The 25613-nt window shown below is 38.4% G+C and overlaps 1 protein-coding gene and 1 long non-coding RNA gene across 2 annotated transcripts in view; both read right to left on the bottom strand.

The window, feature by feature from the left end:
* PREP (prolyl endopeptidase) overlaps positions 1 to 25613 on the bottom strand; it is a 103945-nt gene that overhangs the window by 54737 nt on the left and 23595 nt on the right. The window lies entirely within an intron of this gene.
* On the bottom strand, positions 21 to 25604 carry LOC136790468 (uncharacterized). Its single transcript, XR_010830433.1, has 3 exons — positions 14415 to 25604; positions 12871 to 13036; positions 21 to 11169 (listed from the first exon to the last, which is right to left on the bottom strand). It is a non-coding gene; the product is annotated as an uncharacterized lncRNA (long non-coding RNA).

The following is a 25613-nucleotide window of genomic DNA, read 5'->3' as shown; positions in this document are numbered from 1 at the left end:
GATCAAACACACAGAGCAAATTCTTCACCTCCAGAAACAAAGATATTTATTTTATTTTTTAACACCTGAGAGCAAAGTCTTCCCAACAATTGCTGTAGGCTCTTTCTCCAGCAAGAGCACTGACCAGAAGGGGTACAGCTCTGGGAAGGGCTGAATATATACTAAATATTAGGACCTTATGAAGAACTGGTCAGTTTAATAGGCTGCAGAGGAAAAATGCCAGATCATGGACATGTTAACATATTGGTTTTGAGGAATTTCTAGTTAAACTCATGCACAATACTGACAGAACCATGCCCGACTTTTCATCGGCTTTCTTAAGGGGCTGCTGGAAAGCTCAGATATTCACTGTGCAGACACTTCTACCACACTGTCTGCCCTGGAGCCAACAATGCTGAGTGCATGAGGGTCTTGGCAACAGACCTCACCAGCCCCCACTTACATGGATTTCTTGGAATTGAGAGTTACGGCTGAGCCAAAGAACTCTGCAATAAGCTTTCAAGCTTGATTCTAATAAATAGCTTTTTTTTTTTTAATAGTACTTAACCATAAAAGAAGTTCTTTGTTTTGTTTGAAAAAAAAAAGTTATTTTTTCTTGAAGCATAAAGTTTTCCATCTTCCCTGAAAGCACAGAATTTCCCACAGAATAGAAATGATGATAATTGAGTTGAGTATAATAAATTTAAATATAAAGCCCTTCCCTGTCGATTCAGAGATGACATTTCTGGAATGTTATTCTACAGAAGCTGTTACCACCACCAAGAACGACTACACACAGTTAGCTAAAATGTTAACTTGCAGGTTTGTCAAGAATGATATTGCATTTTTCCCTATCAACCTTCTAGAATATCACACCCATTAATAGACTTGCACACCTCTCAAATATGAATTGCTTCAACTTATTTGCTCTCTGTCACAGTCTTAGTATTGACTAAACCTAGAGTTAGGAGTGAAAGACTACACTATTTATTCACATTTCATTGTTTTGAAATAGGTTTAGAGGGTAGCAGAAAGAAAAAGAAGCAAGGCTAGATCAGGTATGTAATATACTTGTTACAGCTACAACTCAAGCTATCAGCCAAATGTACTATCATAAAAACTGTGTATTAGCTATGCCAAAAAAAAAAAATCACCCTTACTGATGATAGAAACGGAAGCCTTAATATCTGAAGACAGTTGCCCACTCCCTGCCTCATCCCTAAAGCTAAAGGTTGGGTCCTTGCTTTTAAGTCGAAACAAACTGTGCATAAGCCTGCTGTTGCAAGTCCACAATATAATGTGTGCTTCCATAAAAGAACACGACTTATTTTATAATATTAAAAGCTGAGCAAGAAAATAGAATTAGATCATAGCTGAGCTATAACTGCTCTAAGGAATAATTGAGGAAGGAGTGAGATGGCATTTTAAACCCATTAAATGCAATAAGGTCTAGTACATTCACAAAGTTCAGGTCTCTTAATTGCTGTTTCAGTTTAAGGAAAACTTCCCTGCCTCTTCATGTAAACTAAGGAATTAGCCAATTAGATTCTACTTTTTAATACTACTGCAATACAAACTTTTCAGATAATCCTGTCAACGTAGCATTCTGTCTGAGTGGACCAATTTCATGTGAAATTTAGATTTTTCACTGAGGTCCAAAGCTTCATTCTTCTCAAGAGATTTCATGCTAAAGAAAAATACTACTAAGTCCCTCAAGTTCCACAGAAAATGTGTGCTTTGATGCCCATGAAACAGAAAATCCAGACTACATCCAAGTCTGATGTACACCTGCAAAACTGTTCAAAGATCTCAAATCAATGCACAAGTGTTTTTGTAAATAAAAAGTTAATGGCAGAGTAACACTCTTAAAATATTGGTACATTTGTATTTTAGTATCTGACAGAATGGAACCATTCTACTAAGGAAGAACAAAACTTCATAAAAAGGAATCCCAAGACTGTTGAAAAAAATCATTTTTTATGGTAAATACACACAGTAGCTGTAGTCTGCACAGTCACAACAAAAATTATATTCCATAGAGAAAAAGGACAACACTGTTACATTAGCGATTTACATCGCTGCCTTGCAACTCATTCATCCACTCCCAAATGAACAGTCAGCACACAGCGAGAGGGCTGATATTCTACAGGGAGACACTAAAATGTTATTACAAAAATCAAGAGCATTCATCTTGTTAAAGTGGATGTTATATAGTCCTTAGAAGACAAATACTGCAGATGAATTACCTCTAAACCATTGTCTCACTGAAGTGGTTAATTACATCAATGTCTGCTCTGAGTTAAGAGCCAGTAACGAGGCAACTACAAGAAGCGGAAAGGGAAAGTTACATCCAGTACATTGGCTACTGTACAGATTATTACTTCTTGTACTTTCTCAGTGAGAGGAATAAGCCCTTTGCACTGAGATATGTCAGCCATAGAAGTGTATCTTTATGGCTGGCTGCAGCTGATCCAGATGTGGCTTACAACTGAAATGCACATCCTAGGATTGCCTTGGATTGCTCTGTCTTGCTCTCCTTTGAGCTAGGAATAACAGCTTGCTGACCAGCACAGGCAGTTTACTGAGCACTAACATGACTGAAAAATGACTTGGGGTGGGGGAACATTTATAAGGTGGCTGAGCTCCTCCTGACTGCTGATGCCCAGATCTCACCAATGCCAGCACAAGGGAGGGGGCAGCTGTAGCCGCACAGTCTGCAGCATGGCACCGCACCATGGTGAGCAGCCCGACCACGCAGCTGAGTTTATCTAGCATCTCTTCAGTACCTGAGAGGAGCTGTCCTTCACCCTACTGCTGTTTTTAGCCTACACCTGTTTCACTCATCTGCCCTAGTAGCAAGCTGGCTCAAGTAATTAAATGACCAAAAACACCTGTGCTACAAAATAAAGTTTTTCTCTTTCCTTGCCTGAACCAGCTCACTGTTAGAGCAGAGGAGCACTAGTATTTACAAGGCAGCCAGTATGCACAAAGGCAGCAGCAAAGAGGCAGAAGATCACAAACATTTTTCATTACCAATGAGCCATAAGATAAGCTTGACTGCAGAACACTGCCCCTTCCCATTTTGCCCTCCTCCTCCATCAGCATGTCTCCACTTTCACGCTTGGTTTGGCATTTGCCTGAGTGAATAGTAAAGCTCATTAAATTAGTTACCCTAGAAGAAAATTAATTTTTCTGTTCTACAGGAGATGGTTTTTTTCCCCTGACAGATTAGCAAATGCAATCACCCGCTCATAGGGTGAGACAGAAGATGCTGATTGACTTGAATGGAGGGGACAGCGGTAGGTAATGCCCGTGCATGTGGAGATAGATGGGACATCTCTCTTCCAGGGCAGCAACTGCTTAGTCTGGCTCTGTCTCAAACTGCTCTTTCCAGTACCCAAAGCACCCAGGGGAACAGACAAAGTACATTGTTATTGAAGACAGGATGCTACACCAGGAGGCGAGTTTGTTTGAATGAACATACCTTGAAGTGTGAAGCATACCTTGGCAAAGATTTTTTGTTATTGTCAGGAATAAATCTACAGGTCTGCCTGGACAGGGAGACATGCATTTCTGATTTAAACTCAGTGCAAGCAAATTAAGCACAACTCTTCTGTTTTTTTGTGTGTCTTTTGTTTACACGTGTGACTGTTTACAGGTGTGACTATGGAAAGCATCTGCATGCAGCTTTTACCTGGCTTGAATTCAGGATGATTCTGCAGTAACTGGTCAAACACTCAAAGGCATGGCCAAATTTGTACTGCAGACCTTAAGCAGCACACACTTCCTTACAGCATATTCGCTATCCACAGTTTATAACAGAGCACGCTCCTACAGGAGCTGAACAAGCAGGGCTGACAGCTGTTATCCTAAGCACCATCAGAAGAAGGGGATGTTCCAGTGATCAGAGGTAACCAGAAAAGCAGTTTTGCATGCCGTGCAGATATAGGAAAGCGTGATTGATCATGGAGGACCCACACTATAACTATTGCTGGAAGAAGAACAAAGATGACTACACCAGAAGAGATGGGAAACAAAGCCTCCCAAGTCACTTGTTGCAGCACGAAGTCACATGTATCCATTCCCAAGGGACCTGAGAAAGTCAGAGACGGTATCAACGAACATGCAGCTGTAGCCAAAAAAGCATATGCCTTACTGAAGGGCATAAAGCTAAGGAAACAGGGAGATGAACTACATAGTTTCTCTAAGACAAGGCACCCTGGTCTAGAGGCAGATGAAAGACCCTAGTTTCAGATTCAAACCAGAACAAACAGCCTTTAAGCAAGAGAAAGAATAGCACATCTATGAGTTTAAAAAGCCCTCCAAAAGCAACTTTTATCAAAACCTGTAACTAAAAACCAAGGTTTTGATAAAGATTTGCAGTTTTAATTAGCAACCTTCTGAGAACAAGCCTTTGAGGAGAGCTGTTGAGAAGTGGCATTTGTAGTCCAGGCTCCCTTATCCTTAACACCAAAAAGCCATTGAAGACTCGAGACCTTAATCTACATGAGCATGCAGCGGAGACAGATTTATTACGTATGGAAAAAGCATAAGGCTGAAGCTCTCGATAGTTCTCTGTATACTGTTGCTATAACCTAATCCTTTTCTCTGCCAGTCCTTCCAGTAAAACACATCGCTGAAGAGCTATAGATGCTTTTGCATACCTACTTTACCAGACTGCTATCCATCATAAGTAACTGCATCACAATAGGAAGCAGGGGGGGACACAGGATTTATGATCTTTAGTTGATGGTCAGTAAAAGATGTGCCACATTTCAGAAAGTCATAATCCTACATAGCTGAGCCCTCTTCAGCAATATTTAGAACAATAACAACCTAGAGTGTACAGGCAGGATTTTTAAGCAAAATTTTCAGATCAATGAACACAAAAGGGAAATGATATCAGTAGGCAGCACAGATTCAATCCTCAGCAGGCTTCCGAACACAGCAAAACATTCAGTGGTCTGCTAAGGGCTCTCTGTATGATGAAGCAGTTTTGTGGCTGACTGATGAAAACTACAGTGGAAGGAAAAACTAATTTGAACAAACTGTGATTATAATAGCAAGAATGATCACAGAGAGCCTGCTGTCAACCCTCTTTGAGAAAGACAGAGAGCTTGAGAGTCACTGTTCATCAGTTAGCAAATGTTCTCAATAATTCCTTCTGTATTTCCTGGTTCATGGAAAGGCCAAACAATCCATTTGCAGCAAATAACCTCTTGACTGTGCTGGCTGTAGAGACAGGGTTTACTGATCAGATAATGGTAATTCTTCATCTGATGTTATAAAAATCCCTCTCATTCAGCTCTTTTCATGTACGCTAGCAGTCAAAGTTATCAGGTAAAGATATAAATGCTAATTTCCATTAAATTATACTCCATCCCACATAATGTCAGTTATATTTTTTGTAAGATGGACAGTTTTTCTGGAAACAGGGAAGTGCTGAGAATGAATGATCAGGGAACCAGGTGAACCATGAGCTTTGGTTCAGAATGAAGGGATAGGCATTTTATCTGAAAGAGTTATGCCAAATTTCATTATGGCATATGCATTATGTAGGCAAACTTCTACTCAAGGAAAGATCATGATTTTTCAACTCTTATATTTCATTCTTAATTGATTTTTCAGGGAGACACTGGAGGATAAGCATGTAATATGCTTGTCTCTGAACGATAACTGTAAAGTTAAAAAGATCTGAAAACAACAAAAACAACAACCACCAAACAAACGCAGACAGTTACCTTCAGCCTTTAAAACAGAGCCTCCAACATAGCTAGAGGTCTGAATTTTTAAACTGAAATAATTTTGATAACATTCACCAGTTGTTTGGAATGCATTTCACTTTTCATCCTAAAGATCAAAATTTGTTTGATCATTTCAACAGGAAGACTTTTAAACAGAAGAAAAATTCAAAACAAAGCAAAAATGCCTCTAAATCTAAACTGTTCACAGAAAAGCCTTAAATACATATATATGTCATTGCCAGACTGAAAGTACACACACATACACATAGTAAGATCCACCATGAGCATCTACATGCTGTACTGTAACTTTAGAGCACGCGGTTTATAAGTATGCTTTACATAAAAATTATAACACATCTACTTCCTAAACTTGAATGATCAATGTATTCAGTACTACCAGACTTGGAGGCACAAGAGGGAGAAACACGCTGTTTTAATTCAATACTTTGCTACTGACAGATTAATCAACATACACATCTATATAGTACCACATCCTAGGAGGACACAAGAGAACATTAAATTCATGGCCTTAACACTTTGAATTTCAAAATCTGGACACTGCAATATGTAATGTTGAACTACTGCATGTAACATGGCCCTAATTTACCATGAGTACTTATTGAACGTTTTCTTCCTACATTTCTCATTATATCATAGAGCATACTGTATCACATGCTGATCGCAGCTGGATATTTAGGATGTAACAGCAAATCCAGTGTTAGGTTGCTGTAATCTTTTAGACCAAGTTAAAACAATCTGGTTTTGCTTTTGGATAGCTACTGTACACAGCTTTCAAATACAGACAACAGCACCTTCCTATGTGCAACAAGAGCAGAGCAGATCAGATCGTGGCTATACACAGATGTATTTTGTGCCTATCCCTCCGGCCTGTCTCAGAGGCTCTATTCCAAAAGGGCAAACATACCCAAGAAGCTTACTGAATAGCGTATTTCTATCAGCTAGAGTACCTCAACTGAAATGGTTTTACTTCATCTGCAAAACCCAAGCCATCACACTGATGTTAATCTCTTGCTTCCTACTTCTTATGTCAGCAGCTGGGATCAGCTGTGCATCTTCACTTGATTTGTACTTTCCATCTGCTGGAGACTTCTTCAGAAACACTCTGAAATGATAAGCCAGCTCCCTAGCTCTACACTGTGGTTCTGAGACCTCAGGCTTCGCTCTACCAGTAGCTTTCTTACAAAAAGCAAACAGAATAATTAAACAAACACAACCAATCAACTATAAGACATAAGAGGATGGCAGATCATGCTTGTGTGTAGCTAGCTATTCCTATTTACCAAGTACAGAGAAAAAATGCATCTAGTGGAGAACATCTGATGATTAACTAATTCAGTAATGTACCACACAAGCTTTTAAGACAAACACCATATTGTTTCTAATGTTTTCAATGTAAAAAATGTCCTTGTTACCTCAATTTCTGAGCTTGTTACTGTGGGTGCCAAAGAAAGCTGAATTTACTTTAAAAATAGTATGAAAAGATTTATCCCTACTATAAAATTTCAAGCCAGAGAAGATATCTGTGAAGACAAAAAACACATGATGTTTAGGATGATAATTTATATAGCCATCATCTTTTTCTGGTGTCTAACATAGGAACAAAAACCAAAACAAAACAAAAAAAATGGTGCTAGTGAATATGTTGCTTGGAAAAGTAATCATGTTGACTAGCAGATGAAGTTTATCTTTTAATTTTCACCATAGCCACTTATACCAGCCAACAACTTAACTGCACAAAGCCAGCAAGGTTTAGGATGCAGTCACTATATAAGAAGTATCTGAGTTTTCACGCAGAAGCACGTTTTCATTGCAGAATACCAGCAAATCAGATCCATCAGGCTTTTAAGACACTTTTCAGACCCTGAAAATACATATATTCAGAGGCTTCTAAATTTCAAGTACCCTCTAGGAGAAGAGATTTTGAAAACCGGTCATTTACTCCAGCATTTTTCACAGTATTAATACGTTTTGTTCCACCCATGATAGATAATCTCATGGTACATACTGTGGTTCAAACTGGAAATGACTGCTCCATGGTGGTATGACCACAACGCATCCTGGAAAATGAATGACAGCATGCAGCCCTTCACTTGGACATGAAAATGTAACTGTATTTTGAATCATGCAATACCTGGCTTGCTTTTAAGCTCTCACTCAGAGCTAGGCAGCTACAGAAAAGAACTCAGGGTTGGTGTTTTTTTTTTTTTTTCCTCTTTCTTCTTCACTGCCACAAGCCTTTAATTGTGTCATTCCGGTCTCCAAAGGTAAGAGAGAGTCCAAGAAACTCAGACTCTTAGACTATTTTTGAAGTTAACATCTCAACCTCTTGGGACCAGACTTCACTTAGGAACATCTGAGGGAGAGGAGGTATTAAGGGTTCCTGAAAGCAATGCAACTTTGTTGTGTTTGTACTGAGAGGGCTCTCGGTATCACTCATGCAGTGGATGATGGCTACTCACTCATCATCAAAATACAACGCATTATTCCTCTGAGTTAAAAAGTTCAGACGTGTCAAGATATATCAAATACTAGCCCAGAAGAAAGAAAACTTTTATGAGCAGAGATTTCTCCATCAGTTTCAAGGCTTCTATTTTACTTCCATTTGGATGATTACTCAAAGGACAGGAGAGAATATATATGCTTTGTTTTGAGAGTTATAGCTTATGCCTTCATGCAGCAGAACAGAACAGAAAAACAGAACCAAATGTGACCTCTCTCACACCTCGCCTTCTCTAATGCACAAATACATAGTCTAAAAAATAACCTCACTGTGAGTACTACTTATAAATGTTATGCCCAGTCAGGCTGAAGCTTCACAGCCCGATGTTGTTTGAGTAAAGCTGAGAAAGCGACCTGTCTCTGGACCAAATGTTGGCCTCACCCCTTCCTCCTTTTTTCTTCTTGACCAAACCACACAGCAAGCCTTGCTGAGAGCCAGTCAGCACACAATTAGCGTCTCAGCCCCACCTTGCCAAAAGTGTAGATCTGGTATTCAGAAACCTGTTCTGTGGATGAGAACTCCAACTATTGGACAGGTCGATGGGCCTGGACCTCTCTCCTTCCCAAGCAGGACACCTCTTTGGCAAGAAGCTTGTCTCCAACTCTGTCTGATGTTACCTGGGAAAATACTGATGACTAAAGCACTGAGCTATTAACTCAAGCTCAATCCTTGCAGTAAGAGAATCAATGACAATTCTGAATCTGTTGCCTTAATAAGCTACCCATCTTTTCAGCTTTGCCAAACTGTCTCAGTGAAAGCCCTTGGCAAGGCTCTGAAAAAGGCAGATACTGACTCTAATAAGAGGCTGTATACATAACCCTTTAGACATAAACCATTGAGCAAGTCTGGATCCAGCCGCACCTAGGCTCCCCTCTGAGAAGGGGTTTGAAAAGCAGGGAGATCCTTTCTGAACCTTGTGACTCAACAGGAGGGCCTCCCTCAGCCACGTACCCTTAACACAACATGAGGCTTCCACATATTTTCCAAGACTCAATTGTTTCTTTACTCTCTGTTTGCTAGGGAACGAGGATGTAGTGGCCTAGTTTCAATATTGATTTTAGAATATATGTTTTTTCTTAAGTTACTTGAATCACAGAGAAGACTTTCAAAAACGAATATGCTCCCCACCACCATGCTCAGCTTTCTGGCTGATGACTACTGTCTCCTGTCTTTTCTCTTGTTCATTTTCCTTACAAAGGTTTTGATCCACATTTTCAGGCTACACAGCAATCACATACTGAGTCATCCTTTTGATGTTACTGTATATAGATAGCACTGTTCATTCCTTTTTATTTGTTTATTTTAAAGACGACCTTATAAACTGCAAGGCTGAGCTAAAATACAAAAGGTCAGATAAATGGATTTTCAACACGAAGTTGAGAAACATCACCTTTGTTTTTCTACCTGTCCTCAAAGCACATATACACTTTCTTCAGTGTGCCTAGGAAAAATAGAACGTCCTTCCAAACAAAAGAACAAAATAAAAATTCTTATAGCTGATAACCCTGCTCTTAAAATTCCTTCTTGCAACCTGTCCCTACCAGCCTAGTACAAGGCAATTTCATCTGACAACTAAGCAACTAGCAAACTCTGAACTTCAGCTTTTGCTCAATTTTTCCTGCCTCTTCCAAGCCAGTAGTTTTCAAATATTTTAGACTAGCTTCTCTTCCTGTTCCCATGTCCTCCTCCTACCTCTCTCTGTTCCCACCAGACAAACAACCAGACTCCAAGCAGCCCCAAATCTCCAGTTCCCATTACCCAAGCATAAGACCTCTCACCACCACGTCCTTCCTTTCTCACCCTGTTCTCATGCTTTAGCTCCCCCCAGGAAAAAGAAAGATCCATCCAGAGCTCTGAGGCAGTAACTCGTAAATCAGCTCTATGGTGCTATAACCAGAGGATCCCGTTTCTTTATTAGGCTTCCTAACTGCCACAATACAAAATAAAGAAAAAGGTCAGTATTAAGAACTTCGAAAAGACCAATTGGCCATGTCACATTGGTTTAAGTTTTTAGCCAAGGATGATTAAAGAGCTTTCATTTGCTTCTCTTTGCACGCCTACAGATTTGTGCTAAATCCCCTTCTACCTTCACCAAGCCATACATTCAAAAGAATAAATAATCAAGGCTGACAACTTAATCAAAAAACATTTTCTAGAAGGGAAAAAAATTATTACCAGACACAGAAACAATAAGAGATATGTCAGGAGAAAAAAAAATGTTACTTTTTTTGTAAGGTGTACAACAAGGTTTGCTAATATCTAAGTGCTTGATTGCTACGTATTCAGCTGTTTGGCTAATATGATGTAGGCATACTGAGAACAACAATTAAGCAAGGTGACGAATGAGAAAAGTTTTTTTGTTTGACTGGTTCAATATACAAACTCCAGAATGTTGCCAGCATTGTAGAAGACAAGTTTGATAAAACAGCTATTAAAAATTGTGCATTACAGTTCTCAGCTACTGGGCAATTGTGGTTTTTAAAATAAATATTCACCATTAAATCATTTTAAAAAGTGTTACAGAAGTCTGTGCTTGAGAAATCTATGTACAGTTTGGCAAGACAAGTAAAGAAATGTGGAGTCTTGAATGAGGGATAACCTTTGGGACATGAACCCACAGTGCTAGCCTTCCTGATAAAAGGCGCAACTGCCGCACCTCTGCTACTGAAATCTCATAAAACAAAATAAAACTTCATTAGTCTGTTCAGTGGCTGACAAACAGCAGTGGAAAACCAGCAAGACTTCTGACACTTTAATTTTCCCTGATCTTTCTAAACCCAATCCCATAAGCACCCAAAGAGGCATACCTCCTTCAGGTTGAGTACGGCTAGAAAGTTCCTCCACAAGCTTAAATAATAGCCCAGCTGTCTTCCACTGGTGTCTGACTTCTCATAGTATTGTGAATTAAGAGCACAAGTATCTAGTCTTGAAGAATGAAAAATTTGCAAAACACATTAGAATTAAATAATATACATCTTTTTTTTTAAGGTGCATTTGGTTAAATTGGCTGTAAGCATGAAACTCTGGTTAATAAGCCTGGACATTCCTAACATTAAGAGTTCTGTGGTAAAAACTAAGCCACAAACAGGGTTAACTTGGTGGGATTTGTGACGTACACGTGGTAGAAGGGGAAGAGGGAAAACAATATTCCCCCAAACCTCTTGTCTATGCAGCCTAAATCAAAACTCTCATTAAAAAGTAGCACTGCATTTGTCAGAAGTTACTTACACGGTGATTTTCTATTCTAAAAAGGAGCGTTCGTGGCACAAATAGATCACAATGGCCCAGTTAAAAACCCTAGCAAACAAACTGAATATTTGAAGAGCAAGATGACTCAGCCTGTATACAGTACGAGGGATTGTGAAGGAGGGAAGGGAAGCGTGAAGAACATTTTACCTAACCTGAGAAGCAGGAAAGATGCTTCCTTTAATGTTAGTAGAAGGAAACAGAAGGACTGTTTTATAGGTTATCTTCTAGGGAAAACACATCGACAAGGATTATTATAGAAGATTGCACTGCAAATTCAATTAACCCATGGCTGTTGACAAAGTATCATAAGTACTCCCATGCAAAAAAGGGGAAAGGGCTAGATGACACTTAAATTTTCAAATGCAGAAATAAGCAAATGAAATATATTGTGTTTCTTAAACATTTAGAAGTAGCCCTTTCTTGTTTGTTAGATGTGATCTCTACTCAGAGTCAAGATCATTTCTTAACCAAGAGAGCAAGTTGACTTCCACAGGTCCACATCCACTGAAATAAAGAATCAATGGATACGCAAGACAACTACCCTCACAGCAGCAAAACTAATACAATGTCATGCTTGCACAGAGTCTTTAATGATATCATTATCTCCTCACTTGTAAATTAAACGGAGTACCTACAAAGAGAAGCCACAACTCATACTGTGCTGGAGGTTAATGAAATGCATTAACTCAAGATTACTACAGCAATAATGAAGTGGCAAGTATTGGGCAAACCATGTTTCATAAAGAGATGACTTGTGAGACAGTTAAGCCAGAAGTTCCCTCTACATCAACGTGGTTTAGTTGGACTGGCTGACATCTAGAATGCTGTACTGAAACATACAGCAGGTGATTTCCACAAGTAACATTTTCCCCATAGTACTTAAAATATACTTAAAATACAGTTTTCAGATTTTGACTTGATTAAAATGCATATAGCATCTAAGTTAAGAGGCTAAGCTGAAGACAAAGTATGGAGTGAATACAGAATCTCTTCTCAAAAAACATCTGCAGTCACAGCGAAGACAACAGTATGTGTTCTCCATACTATGCCCATCCTGTGAGGAATAAGTTTTTGTTGAGGTACATGATTGTAAGCCTTTTGGAAATCCAACGTAACTGTACAAATTCACATCACCTACATTCAAAAGCCTGCTGTTCCCTTCAAAGAACACCAACTGGTTTATAAGACAAGGTTTTCCTTTACAAAACCCAGGCAGACTCTTACTTATTCAGGTGCCTATAACTCTATTCCTATACTTTCTACCAGTTTATCTTGTACAGACATCAGACTTCCTGAAAGTCTTTTACAGATTTTGCATCCCTTTCCTACCTTTCATTTGCTACCCTGCACGGTACCTCAATAGTTGGGCTATTTTACCTCGAGTTCTTCTAGAACTCATGGGTGAGTTCCTGTAGCCTTATCTATCTGTTCTGGTAAGTGGATTGCTGTTTTGTCAATTTCTTTTCCAAAACCTCTTCTGTAATCCACCTGCAAACTCAGACCACACTCACTTCAATTTTAGATAGATCTTCCGATAAGTTCCCTGAAAAAAAAGTAATTCCAGCACTGTATTAGTCCAATTTCCATCACTAGTCCCCCCACACAGTGATCAAAGAAACACTTAAGACATATGTTGTTTAATTCTTATCTACAACTAATTCACAAACTAGCTTTGGATGTTGTACAGACCAGCTTGTATTACCATATGCCAAGTGAATCCCACTTGGTATTCCCAAGGAGGTAGCTATCCTGCTACATAAGCATTAGTCCTGGCAAACCATGATGGATAATTTACCTGAGATTAAAAAAAAAGACTGTGTTCTACAGAAAAAGCATGATCCAAAAGAATTCATTGCTCAGTAGTTTGAGCAAGATCCCCCTCTCCAGACTTAAAGATATATATATATATATATATATATATACACACACATATATATATTTAACAGGAAAGATATAACATGCATCTGTGTTAATGGTATTTGAGAACTATTTAAGACTAGCAAAGAGACAGGACAAAGTTCACAAATCAAAAGTCCTGTTCTTAAATTTGGTAACTCACTGCAAGTATATTTGGTTTTTACATAATATGACTGTTTATCTCCACCATGCTGTATTTTGGAATGCATTTAACAGAGAATTCTTCTAGCCTGAAGAAACAGCACAAATACAAACAATGCCATACCCATTAAAAGAAAAACAGATTGATTCAATTTTACATGATTATACTACTAACAAAGTCAGCTCCTTCAAGGTACAAAGGATAGGCAAGAGAAATTTAGCTCAAAGCAAAACACTTATCTGGCAAGAACACCTGTACAGAGCTCATTTTTAAAACCAGGACTGCACACTGAGAAGGTATATTCTAACTTCTAAACCAAAACTAACACAGAAGTTAGTGAGATGCTTAAACTACATGGTCACACCAGCCATTTTGAACCTCTATAAACCATTAAAAACTTATTTCATAATAAGGAAGAGGTTCATTTCATAATAAGGAAGAGCGGTAGTAAAGGACACATCTATTCAAAACAGGACAAAACATGGAAATATACTGTATGTTCCATATTTGTAATTCTTCTTCACTAGCAAGATTACCTAAGATGATGCCCACTCTTGCAAGTGAAAGCATCACACTCCATAGGAAAAAAAATGGAAATTATTGTAACTAAAGACAGCTAAAGATAAATGAGCTATGTCAGGTACCTTGAGACAACAAAGTACTAAAATTGTCACTGCCCACTGGATTCCCTTAGGAAAAGAGATGAGTGGAGTAAATAAAAGCTTAAAGGAGCTGAAAAAGAATAAAACAAAATCACTGTCAGGAATAAGAGACAAAGGAACAGCTAGAATACTGTTCTGCTGCTTTGGAAAGTAAGCCATTGTTCCTACTACTAATAGATTGTTAACAAAAAAGGGGTGACCTTTTTATTCAATTGTTCCATTCCTGCTGATTCTCGCGGGACGATCTTGATCTTTCATTTCAGCCTCTAATATGGAAAAGCTGATGATTCACTTATTTGTATTGTCTAGATATCCAATGAAAAACAGGATGAGCATGTAATTAACCATAAACAGGAAAAGAGTTCGTAATTTAAGGAAGCAAAAAAGGTTTTACAGCTTTACTTTTCAATTGGATATGCTTTTCCTGTTGTACTCATCTTTTCAAAACAGCCAGAAACAAATTAATTCAATCTGCAGTTAAAAATGAAATCCTTTTCTTGTTATAAAAACATGCTATATGTAAACAAAGGTAAAAAGGGAATACTACACATTCCTTCCACCTGCTGGGGAAAGAAATATCTGAACTCCTGTAAGCCTGCTATGGGTTATATTGTGTTGCACAGTAATTCCCACAGTAGCTGACTCATCCTTGAATTCACAATCATCTTGAGTTCTCTGGGAAGTTGTTTCATATGTGGAAATGAAAAACAACTGTTTCATCATTTTGCATTTCTATTTCTTTTTTCTTTTCCCAAGATGTATTTTTTTTACCCACTTCTTCAATCTCTCCTGCAAACGTAAGCCAAATAATTCAACTGGATACTGTATTGTTCAAAGGACAATCATTTATTATTTTTTCTTTTTGTCTTTCAGACTAAAAACTTTATTCTGAGCTTTCTAAATAGATAGCTCACGTGTTTTTTAATCGCACATTTCTAACATATGCTAAGTCAGAAACACAAATACCAAGAATGAAACACCTTAACTATCCAACAGTAATTTTAACATCCCTTCATAATAGTTTATTTACTGCTGCAATGTAGCTTTCTAAACTTTAAAATATAAATTCAGAACTACGTGAAATTAGTTGATATCAGACTTGAAATATTCAAAGAATGTAACTCCTGTATCTGTGCACTGAATTAAGACTAGCACAGCTAAAACCAACAGAAAAAGATTAATAGTGGAAGACACTAGCTAAACATGACAGAGATAACCAAGTTTCATACACGTGTACGAAGTCTGCCACCTACCAACCTCCAAGTAGTACTGTCATACTGCATGACCCCCCCCCCCACACACACACTTTTTTTGAAGGCCCTTTTAAAATGAGAATAAGAAACAGCAATTGCTTTAAACTTTAAGCTTCACAGCACAATATCACAGGGATCCAAGCTATGAACCACTTCACGGCAACACAAACATCTTGCACTAAATAGAAGAACATCATACTAGACATCACAACATTGCTATGCTGTACGAGAAGGGCTATCAACATGTATTATAACTACAAAATACCTGGGACAACAATAAATGGTATTAGTTTGTTAACCTCATCCCTCTGTAGTTAAGGGAAGCCCCACATTTGTTTTGCCCTGTCTAGACACGGGTAGTAAGATCTGCCCCCATGTATCTTTCCGCCTTGCTGCCACAGCCATTATGCTGCTGTGGAGAGACATGACCACTACAATCAGCACGTGAGCTTCTACAATGGAAGGGTAGCTTTAGTCCTTACGTATACTCACATGTACTTAGTATTTTGACCTGCAGCTCAAAACAGTATTTAAATTATGATGCATCTCAAGGAAATTAAACAGGATGAAGGACATTCGTGTAAGTTAAGAGAATTTTGTCTCTGTCAGATCTTAAAGTACATGTCCAAACACTGTAGGGGACAGGGATGTCAAAGGCCTCTAACAGAACAAGGAAGGAGAAGAAAAAAAGATAACCCAAGCATAGAATTCCTATAAAACCATTTATAATACCAGAAACCTAGTCATGACCCTTCAATTTTAAGGTATAATCCATGTTTTAGATCCTTTCTTTTAAATTATCAGCTGTTCTTTCCTCGTTACAAAACCAGAGTACTATCTCTGGCATACATGACAGAAGCTTTCTTCAGTCAATCACCTTCCACAATCCAATACCTATTTTAATTGATTTTACCTTAGCATGGCCATGGCGTTAAAAAAGAAAAGCGTTCATTTGCTCAGCTTCCAGTTGCAAAGTCAGACTACTGGCACATGTCTTTCCACAGCAAGCTTCTACAGGATGTAAAGGTATTTTGATTGAAGCAACCAAAGCCCCTCCTATTTCTAATTTGATGCTATTTCATCTCTTCTTTAAGGTCACTAAATTGGAGTTACACTGTCAAAGCACTTTCTCCTTACAACACGTAGGAGGCACCTATATCAGATGTGTCATCCGGTAGATCTGGGGCTGTCTTGATTTTGGCTGCGACAGAGTTAATACCTGTAATATCCTGACATTTTCTTTCATTTTTCAATATCCCTCGTTCCCTCTTTGCCTGTCTGTACAATTTCTGAAATAACTAATGCTCATTTAAATAGTCCTGCAACTAGTTCTCTGCGATCTTTGTGAACAGCTGCATCTTAATTGCCTCACTTTCTCCCTCACTTCTGCTGTGTACTTTTTTCAAATACCACAGGAGGAATTTTTGCCTTTTAATTTCTGAGAGTGGTCTTTAGTTTTGTGGTCTCGCCCATTTCTTTCCCTCCCTTTAATTTGATGTGCATGGGAGATAACAGCCTCACTGGTACACATGGGTACCCTTTGCATTCAGCACAGAAGTCTAGGTCCATCTAGAGGCTACCCGTAATTATCCTGAGAACTTGGATTTCATAGGGCCTCTTTCTGCCTAATAGCTACAGGGAGAGGGCAGGAATGAAGGAGCCTCAACAAATGGCCTACACAAGTCAACTTTGTCCATCCCCTCCTCTAAGACATCTAGGCTTTGAAATTGACTCTCACATTAACCTCTTACGCAGAATTCAGCAGTGACTGCATTTTTTCAGTGCAGCATAACGTAACAAAGTTCATTACCCATCCTAGCCAAATGGGATCTCACTGCAGTGAATAATGCAACCAGCTAATGCAACTGGCATTAATAATAATAATGCAACTAGCTTAATGAACACCTGAAATCAAAAGAGACTTAAAACAACTTAGGCCCATTTATTAGCCAGTTCAAGAAAAAGGACATACAAATTTAAAACCAACCACTACCTTATATTTGTTCACCGTATATGTCCTTTAAATAATATATCACATTGTCTAATCTTCCTTCACAACAGTATCCTGGTACATTTCTCCAGTTATAACAGTTAAACTGCATTTCGACTCTGAGAATACAGTTGTAAAACACTATGAATTGATTTCTGACTTAGTTGTCATCTCTAGGAACAGTCAGAAAATAACTTAAGGAGCTCCCCTAGAAACACAGCTGTTTCTTATTGCTCCTTCCAGTCCATGGATCAGTTCTGGAACTGTACCATCTCAGGTCACAATAAAACCAGTGATGACATAGCCCTGATGAAGATGACAATAATTCAAATAAACAAATAGACTGGAAGCCCTTCTGTACCTACTTTCTAGCTGAGGACTTATATTAAAATTGCAAGTGGCATCCTCCAGGAAAGTATGCAAGTTCTGTAGAAAACAAATCTATACAGAAGTCCATCAAGGCCATGCAGTATTTCAGTCATGAGATCAATCATCCCCTCATCAGGGACAGGAGCCACTGCAATTTTCCAATATCTTTTCATTCTTTTCCTCTCATTATTTTGTGGTAGTGAAAGAAATTTTTAATCTAAGTCACATATTCTGAAACTTGGTGTACAGACTTGTAGGAAGTCATTTGTTGACATTTTAACTCAATTTGTATTAAGATTCAGCATAAGCAAGATGCCATCTTACTATTCATCAGAGAATTCACATAGAAGAGCACTGTTATTAATGTCACAACTGAAGGACAAACTTCATTGATTTTTGTGTCTCAGGTAATCCATAGGGGATAAAACCTGAACTTAAAGTGTCTCAATCTACTAAGGCAAAAATGTCTTCTGAAGCTTTCTCCATACCTCAGGCATCCATAATGTTACTCATCTGAGTGAATCATCAAGGTATAACAAGATCTAGTTTATATTGCAGCCCCTCAGGCAACAGGTTCTTGCTTCTCCCTGGCTACTTGACCTCCCATGCATTATTGCGAAGGTTGCACCGTTTGGACCTATTCATCACAAGTAGATTGAATGTAGGAGCCAATGGTTCAAAATGCAAAGTGGGATTAAGTACCTCTTATTTCCATAAAAAAAATAAGTTAAGGAATAGAAAATATCCATACACAAAGATCCATTAGAGAAACTAAGGATATAGCAGCTATTCTGCATTATCTCACTCTGTGCTACTATTCTGTTATCCACCTGACTAAGCAGGGCAAAAAGTATCCTTGCAACTGGCTGGCCAACCTAATAAGGAGAGCTTTAAACTAGAAATCACGGGAAAGTACAAAAGCTGTGGTTGGGTAGGCAAGTCAAGGGCCTGGGTGACAGGAACAGAAGGGATGCAGTAATCAACACAGCAGAACTTAAGTGGAATCACTCCAAGTGTAAGCACATGAAGAAGGAAGTGCCTGCTGAACAGCCTCATTGGGAGGTCCTCAAACCTGCACTGGGGAATCGGCTTGGTTGGGTGCCTCTCTGAAATGCCTTTACATTAATGTACACAACATGGGGAACAAACGCGAGGAGTTGTAAGTCTGTGTGCCATTACAGGGCTATGAAGCTCACTAGGATCATGGAGTTGTGGTGGGCTTGGGATATATCAGGAGCCAGACCAACATGGGGGCTACTGTAGTGGGTATCTACTACAGACCTTCCTGATCAGGAAGAATAAGAAGAGGCGGTCTGAAGACAACTGGGAGAAGCCTTATCTTTACTTTTTCTTATGGGGAACCTTAACCATTGTGATAACTGCTGGAAGGACAATACAGCAGGGTTCAAGCAATCTAAGAGATTTCTAGAGTGTCTTGATGATCTGAGACAGGTGATGAAGACAAAGAAAGAAAGGTGCTCTGCTTGACCCAATACTTACAAACAAGGAAGAATTAGTTGTGGATGTGGAACTCTGAGACAGCTTTGGCTGCTGTCTGGTTGAAGACAAGTCACTAGCGGTGTTTCCCAGCAGTTAATACTGGAGCTGATATTCTTTAACACCTTCACTGATGATCTGAATGCTGGGAGAGCATGCTCAAGGTTTGCGGAAGATACAAAACTGGAGGGAGTGGCTAATAAACCAGATGGTTATGGTGTCATTCATAGGGACCAGGACAGGTTGGTGAATTGAGCTGTAAGGAATCTCCCGTGATTCAACAAGGGAAAGAATAACCCCGTGCACCAATACACACCAAGGTCCAGCTGGCTGGAAAGCAGCTCTGCAGAAAAGTACCTTGGAGTCCTGCTGGACAGCAACCTGAGCGTGAGCCACCAGTGTGCCACCTAGCATCAAAGAAGGCCAACAGCATCAAGAAGAACATTGCCAGCAAGTCACAGGAGGTAAAGCCTCCTTTCTACTCAGCACTGGTGAGGCCACATCCTGAGTACCTGTTTCCACTTCTGGGCTCCCCAGTAGAAGATGGATATGGACTTATTGGAGGCAGCGCAGCACAGGACAACAAATATGATTAAGCATCTCATACATGACAAGAGGCTGAAGCAGCTCTGACTTTCCAGTCTGGACAAGAGAAGGCTTGGAGATGGTAGGAGATGTGTCTTATCAATGTGTATAAATACCTCATAGGAGAGACTAAAGAAGAGGGAGACCGACTTTTCTCAGTAGCACACACTGACAGGACAAGAGGCAATGGGCACAGATTAAATACAGGAAACTAAATCTGAATACAAGAAAACACTTTCTATGGGGTGATCAAACACTGGAACAGGTTGCCCAGAAATGTTGTGGAATCTTCATCTGTTGAGATATTCAAAACCCAGTTGGACACTGTCTTAGAAAACCTGTTCTAGCTGACCCTATTAGAGCAGGCAAAATTGGGCAAGGTAATCTCAAGAGGTCCCATCCAGCCTAAACAATTCTGTACCTGACAAATTAGCGCTTAGACAAATATAACAGACATGCGTATAGAGAAAGAAGATGGAGATCATCTCTTAAGGAAACAGAGAGGTTTCTATAAGCTTTTTGGTAGAAGTGATATATTACAGTCATTACCATCATTTACCATCCCTGTTTTGTGACAATTGCCCCTTAAAGGCATGTAACTTTCATTCAGGCAGACTGCAACTGTATTGCTTTTTTTCCTCACTTCTATCATCCAATGCTGCCATCTCCTCAGCTCTTGAATTGCTCATCTGGAAACATGCCACCTAGATAAAAGTCTATACTCAATGCCAGGTAATTCACAACCCCAGCTGTAGAAGAAATCAACACAAAACAGGCTGCTGTGTCAAATCAACCGGGATATATATACACATGAGTACCTGAGGGAGCTGGGACACAGGCTTGAGGCACTGCTTCACGACTTCTGTGCTGTTTAACTGTTAGCATGACCCCTTGTCACATTTTTGGTCTGTGCCAATTATCAGACAATATGTGGTCACAATATGGGGGACGGTGTTTGCCAAAACCATTCCCAGTAGACAACTTGGCCACAGTCACAATGCCTGGGAGTGAAGAGAGCTCTGGCATGTGGAGGAGAGCTGGCCTGGGCCTCCTGGCTTCAGCGTAACGGGACAAGTTAGTTTTGTGTTAAGAGCATAAACGTAGCTCGTTACACAGGCAGACTATCCCGTCCCTAAGATGGAGCAGTGGGAAGCCTCAACACGTGCTTCAATCAGCCAGAAGATCTGAAGGGCTCAGGACTTCCAACAGGAGGGTAGTACTGAGAAGAACACACAAAACCTGTGGACGCATTGCTGCCTCCCCTGTTTTGGTTGCAAATTCTGTGCAAGGTCTCTGTTTCAGCAAGAGCAAAAGGTAGTAGAGGGTATATTGACTGGGACCATCGCTAAGGGGTGCCAAAATATCTCAGACTTGTCTTCTCCTTTTCAGGAAATACAACAAAAAAAGTACAGATTATACACTGACAGATGGGAACTGCCTTTTAGCTGCCTTCAGTTCATTCTTGAACCTGTGAGGACAGAAATAATTAACTGTACTGCTTCATTGTAAAATTTTATCTAGATAATCTGTTAATTGCATTTAGAAGTGTTATTAGGATAATTAGAGCCCAGCTGCCTTGGAAACTGGATTTTTGTCAGTTTTGGAGATTGTTACCGATTAAGAGGTGCACTATGAAAATGCACCATGATTTTTTTTGAAGAGGCCAATTATATTTTCTTCTGTTCTCTCATTTCTCCCTGAAGTGAGGTTTTTCAGCCTGTATTTTCATCCCGTATAAATCAAAAATGAAAAGGCTTTACAACTGGACAAGGTTAAATTACAATTTCAAGCTTTCAAAACACTATAATCTGGAAAAGTAGATCACTTGAGTACACCCTCGGAAGACACTAATTATTGCTTTTTCCACTGTGTTAATGAATCACACTACTGGATAAAGTATGAAATAAAGAATACTAATAAATTCCATCACTATACACACTACGCAACTAATAACCATTCAGGCTCAGGAGAAGGAAAAAAAAAATCTCATTTAATTCAGGGAATGGTGTTGACGACGTGTTATTGCTATGAGAAATTTCTTTGTGCAGCCTTCACCGAATAAAGCAACATGGTTCTTTTTGGGTAAGACTGGATTGTTTTCAAGAAATTACCTTTTTCAATTTATCATACTCCTACTGACTTATTCAAGGCTACAGCAGATCCTGATGTTGTGAAATCTCTGGAGTATTTGTTCAGTACCACTGAAGCAAGTTTTAATCTTGATGACTGAGGTGTAAGACAACCCAAGTTAAAACAACAACAAAAAAAATACTACTCCTGTTACCCTTAGACATTAACTCTGTCTAGAAATCAAGATAGCCACAGGTAGAGTAACAGATGAATGCTGAAATGTGACACTAAATATGACAACTGAAAAGCTGTGAAACATGCCGCAGCATATAAACATAAGCAGGCAAGAAGTTAGCCATTTGTGGTTTCAATAACATCAGCGAAAGAGACTAACAGATATTACTACCATCACCACAAAAAGATTCAGTAATTAAAAGATCTGATGCATATTAGATAATAAACTACCAATTTTTCAATAAGAACACACCAAACCTAGGTCTGATGCAACTTTTAGGTTGTATGTTATCTTGTCCTCACATCCTTCCTACTGAAAAAGACATTATACAGAATATTCTAATACAGACTTTGCAACAGGTATAAAAGAAGAGAAGGCTGTTAAGGGAACGTGCATGCTCACATGTATGTACACACTCTTTTAATAGACCCTGCCATTTTCAACCCTCTCTCTAAGAATTTACCTCTAACCTACAGATATGGGAGCTCTCTCCTCTCCCTCTAGGTTTTGACTATTTTAATTCTTAACATGACAGACACTTTCGCAGCTCCCATCCACCAAGACATTCTTTCTAACTTTCCAGAGGCAGAAAGTGTTAATAACAATATTTATTTTGGGGTTTCAGAATTCATCTTCTTTGCTTTTGAACCATCAAAAATATTCATACAAATAAACAACTGCACTATTTAAAAAAACAAAACAAAACAAACTACCACATTTTTCTTGAATCACGAAATATGGAATTTATCTCCCAGTAAAAAGATAAATTTCCTTGCCTTGGGAATAAACTACTGGTCTTGAACCACAATTAATCTAATTTCACAGACACCCCTGCAATTTTCCAACAGCCAACAACCTGGCATTTTTGACACTCAGCACTGAGGTCGCAACACTGAACTTCGTGACTTCTTCACAACTATTTGTGAGCAAGTGGGCCAAACAAGTTGCCTTTTTCATTGCAACCATTGTCTCAAAGAAATAGTAACAGAACTACAATTAACTCCACAAGGCTCTCAGTACATCAGAGGGAAAAGAAATTCAATCTTCAGTGGTCATATTTCTTGACTATGAAAACACCTTTTTAAAGAAAACTCTTTAAACGACTAAGAAATTTGATTACCTCCTGTCAAAAGGAAAGACTGCACTGCTAGCAATCAAAAGCAAGAAAGGTGTGCCTAAGTCAGTTAACCTGACATTCGGAAATAGGTTTTTCAGGTAATAAATCACAGATCAGAATCAGGTCTGTGTATTTTTGTGCAATTCTAAGCGACAGAAAATTCTTTAACTCATGACTTTACACAGGTGCATTTCAAATTATGCAGTGGTATGTTGACCTTGAGAAAAAGCATTTTAAAAAGAAATTCATGGTAATATAATTGAAATGGTATTTATAACCAATATTTGCTACAGAATAGCTTTAAAAACAATCTCTTAAAATGTGTCATTCTGTAACTAGGGTTTTGTTACAGGCTTCATAAGAATTCAAATCTCATCCATTACCTTCTGATTAGCATTTGCTTTTATTTCCTCACCAAAAAAAAAAAAAAAAACCAAAAAAACCCCACAACTTGTTACCTTCTAAAGACTTCACTGCCTTTTGTGTTCAACACCCTCTGAATAAGTCTAAGGAAGTATAATACTTGAAAAATCTAAAGCATAAAGAAAAAAATAGAAAGAATGACTGCATCCTTGGACAACCTGGATTAAAAGAGCAAGGAAGGAAGAGAAATGTCTGAGAAACAAATTTTTTCTCAATCTCAAGTACCATCATTTAAGAGGAGTTATTCTGAACACTAGAATGCATTTTTGAACAAACAGACTGTCGTAAACAGGACAAGTAAAAAGGCACAGATTAAACTGTCAATAGTTCTGAGAAAGGAAAACCATAAGAAGTATCTTAGATGTAACCAAAGGTATGAATTCTTCTCATAATAAATAAATTCTATTCTAAAAGATAGAAGGATAATGTAATATTTTTTAAAGTACAGAGATTTTTAAAGACTTGATTCCCCTGGTTTTGTCTTCAAGGTTATCCAGTGTATCTATAAATGAGAGGGTGAATAGAGGAGGAGAGCTACACTTTTTATGCATTCTATCTCTAGCTGGAAGATGTCATCTTGAATGACAATACAATTTATCATTTACAAAACCCCTTCACTATACTAAACGGTTTTACCTACTCAGTTGTAATAATGTTCCAAGGAAAGCATCTGTGATAATTTACATTAGGTCTGTCCTCTTGAATGTAGAAAATGGCATTAAACAACTACTCAAGTTGCCTAAGACAAATTTAGAAGTAATTAAGAAATATTTTGAAAGGGTAGAGTTACATGCCTATAAACAAACAAACAAACAATCTCCCTGGAAAATAATTTAAAAGTATAAATTATCATCACTAACACTTAACTCACCAAAATTCAAACTACTGTACTAAGTCTTGTTGATCAACTAATTGAGAGAAGACCATGCAACCATGTAGTATAATAAAGGCACTGACAGGGAGAAAAAAATACACCCCCTACTGCAGAGCTGCTATCAGTTCTAATCACTCTCATAAGCCTTGAATATTCTGTTTATGGCCAAGAGAACAAGTTTCTTAAGATCCAATATTAAACAAGGAGCTACTGCATTATTTATTGTCCCTGAAGTTTTTGAAAATAGAAGCAGCAAAGAATCAAAAAGAACTAAGTTGTTTCCCTCTGCGTAAAACATATTAAGGAAGAGATTTCAACAATGCAATGATTTGAGAGTACAAAAAACACCAACCATTAGAAAAATTAACTATGCCAACCATCAACCACAGCACCTTACTTTCTGCCCACAGTATTGAAGCTAATACAACAAATACACAAATGCCAAAAGGTAGTCAACTATCCAAGCAAGCAAACGATAGTTCATAAATGTGTTTGAATCCTTAGTAGATATTTCCACTGTAAGAATAACAGTACTACAAAGCAAAGTTTTTAGTAATAAAACATAGTATTTTGTTCATGTCCTGGTACTGTGCAAACAAAAAAAAAGCATAGAATTTTTTTTTTTTGGGGGGGGGGGGTAGGTTTTGTTTTATTTTAAAGGGCTGAGCAGTTCTTTAAGAGACAAGCATTTTTGAAACGTGAAAAAAAATAAAATACTACTGGCGTAGAAAAACCCAAAAAAAGCCTAACACTGCCTATATTATTTCAATTTTCCCTTGTGACCTTTTAAACAAACTACAAAACTACGAATGGATTTTTCCATCTACTGTTACATAATAAAGAAAAGCAAGTTCTAAAACTGCTATCTTCTCATACTCTTAGAAAAAAAGAGATTAAGCAATACATATTTCAATATATATGTTCAAATGTAAATATTTAAAACTGTCTTAAAATGAAGAAAAAGCTGCAAAGCAAGAAAACACATA

The sequence above is a fragment of the Anser cygnoides genome, chromosome 3 (genome assembly GCF_040182565.1).
Source record: "Anser cygnoides isolate HZ-2024a breed goose chromosome 3, Taihu_goose_T2T_genome, whole genome shotgun sequence".
In the NCBI taxonomy this organism is placed as follows: domain Eukaryota; kingdom Metazoa; phylum Chordata; class Aves; order Anseriformes; family Anatidae; genus Anser; species Anser cygnoides.
Note: the sequence above shows the minus strand (reverse complement) of the source record. Positions and strands in the feature narration are given on the sequence as shown.